The sequence below is a fragment of the Engraulis encrasicolus genome, unplaced genomic scaffold (genome assembly GCF_034702125.1).
Source record: "Engraulis encrasicolus isolate BLACKSEA-1 unplaced genomic scaffold, IST_EnEncr_1.0 scaffold_64_np1212, whole genome shotgun sequence".
Classification (NCBI taxonomy): domain Eukaryota; kingdom Metazoa; phylum Chordata; class Actinopteri; order Clupeiformes; family Engraulidae; genus Engraulis; species Engraulis encrasicolus.
Window position 1 is genome coordinate 150,001 of NW_026945972.1, and position 2,500 is coordinate 152,500.

Genomic DNA, 2,500 nt, shown 5'->3' on the forward strand with positions numbered 1-2,500 from the left:
CATCCTCCCACACAGGTCCTGACCAATCACATGTCCACAGAGTTGGTGTTTGTTTGTGTTAGATCATGGGCCATATTGCTGGCCGATAGTTTCTGACATGACTGGCAATTATTCCACACTTCATCAAAGCGTTTTTTATATATATTATTCCCCCTCTCACTGTCTTTTTGTTTTTTTCTTTTGAAAGTTAATTTATTTTTCAATTCTCAGTTTCGATTTTCATCTAAACCGTGTGAAGGAGACGGATGAATGTTTAATTCAAATATGGATATTGATTTTTCTGGATGTCTCTGGGCGTCGTGTGGGAGTGACACGGTAATCCTGCAGCATTTGGTATCCTTGACGATTGTACCCATAGCAGGGAAGACGACAGTCAGAGGGGGGACAAAGGGTTTCACTTGACCCGGGCCCAGGGAGAGATGGGGCCCGGAATTGGATCATCATTACATTGTATTAATTGGGTTTGGGGCCCTCTGGTGTCTTTGTCCCGGGCCCAGCCAAAGCTGTCAGCTGTCCTGCCCATAGCCAGGCCCCTTAGAAGCAGAAGATGAAGAATTTCAAATTGATTGTTGCCCTCGACACTGCAGGCTTGTTCCCTTCTTGTCTGGATTCATACAGCAAACAACGATTGCATTTAGAGCAACACCAATCCTCCATGATTGTTTTGTGGTGTGTGTGTCTGTTCTTGTGTGGGTGTTTGTGTATGTGTCTGTTTGTGTGTGTCCGTTTGTGTGTGTCGCGTGTGTTCGTTTGTGTGTGTGTTTGTGTGTGTGTGTGTGTGTGTGTGTGTGTGTGTGTGCGTGTGTTTGTGTGTGTGTTTGTGTGTGGGCAAGTCTGTGTATGTCTGTCAGTGGAGGTGTCTTGAATGTTGTCATTGTGATGACATGATGGTGTTGCTGTGGTGTGAAATGGCAAGATGGGAAAAGCATCCCATAATATCCTTCCTCATCTTGGCTGAGGAGGCCGTGTGGTATTCCCACTAGCCCTGCTGGATGGAGGAAGAAGCAAAGAATAACAAATAAACCCAAGAAGAGCCATACGAGCAATTACTGAAAGTGGAGTAATTAATTAAAGTTGGGAGGGAGAGTTGGCGATGGCGCCTCTGTGGTGAAGAAATGTAGCATCCATTTTATTGGTTTGCAGCCCATTCCAGCCTCATTAGCTGTGGTTGTGGGGGAGTTCTGGTGGGAGCAGAGTAATGGATGATGGTCTATCTGTGGGATCCCCCATATAGATTGTTTCCACCACCTCTGTGCCAGTGCTCAATCGTGAACTGATTGTACCCATTTTACCAACGGTGCGTACCGGTAAGAGTTGCAATGCAGTTTCCCATTGGAAAATATTTTCCGCCAGGGCCATCAATAATGGGATCTATTCGCCAGCCCAGCTTTATATGAAATGATGGGTACTGGTGTCAAAAGCTAGCCCCAACTTGCATAATCTCTGCCTTCCCCAAAGCTGAAACCAGCACATTGCCGCTCTCCGTGGTGTTGAAACGGGTGGAAACAGAGACTGCTGTCAGCTCAATCAATATCAATGGGATCAGATCAGGAGCACAGCCATCTCTGCAGACCAGGCTTGTAATGCCAAAGTTCGATCGGACCAAGCTCAGTTTCAGCTCCGGTCTGGTCCAGTGGCACCAGAACCCACTATGAGGCCATGGCCCTGGTGGAAATGTGGTAACAGAGTGCAGTTGCAGCCGGCGCCGGTCAGAAAACCACATCAGCCCATCAGCATTCAATACAGCAGACGTCACACTTCAGTAACCCATGTCCTGCTCATGAATGCACTAGGGTTAGGCATGTGCTATGCAGTATATGAAAAGTGTTTACTACACAAGATTAATAACAAACACATGTAGGTAAATTACTATAAATTGTGCATTAATTATTTGCAACAACTGACACATTTACAACAACATGTGCTTTGCATGTCCAAAGATATGTGCAATGTGATGAAGCTTTTTTTTCTGCCCTTGGATGCAATAACACCTCACACTCCGCTGTCAAGCAGTCAGCACAAAGCCAATAGAAATGAACACTTGGCTATTGAAGTATTTCATTTCTCTCTCACAAGTCAAGTCATATTCAGTAATAATGTCTGGCATTTTCCTGGTATTATGTGCAACCCTGCTCGGTGGGTTGCTCTGCTATTCTACTTGTTTTTAGGGCTTTTCTTTTCTTGACATATTGGAGAAGCTGTTGTGATCGATGTAGTGTAATTTTTAGACGTTAGCCTCTTGCTCCTTAGACGCCTACGCTATTGCTGTTGATACTGTACTTGAGGTTCATATTATTTGTGGTGTTGTTGTTGTTTTTGTTGTGGTGATCATTTTTCGCTTGTTTCGTGTCTGTGTGGTTCGCTGGCTTGCTGGTTCGCTGCTGATGAAGTCCCTGGAGACTTGAGTCTCATCCCAGAAGCCCAGGCGAGGCGCATCGTGTTTGTGGCGCGCAGGAAACAGGAGTCATTTATTTATCTATATATCGACCGGATTATTTAT

The 2,500-nt window shown here is 45.2% G+C and overlaps 1 protein-coding gene across 1 annotated transcript in view; it reads left to right on the top strand.

Annotated features, from left to right (window-relative positions):
• LOC134444668 (stromal membrane-associated protein 1-like) overlaps window positions 1-2,500 on the top strand; it is a gene marked incomplete at its 5' end in the record, with an annotated part of 153,577 nt that overhangs the window by 68,069 nt on the left and 83,008 nt on the right. The gene's annotated exons all lie outside the window — the stretch shown is intronic.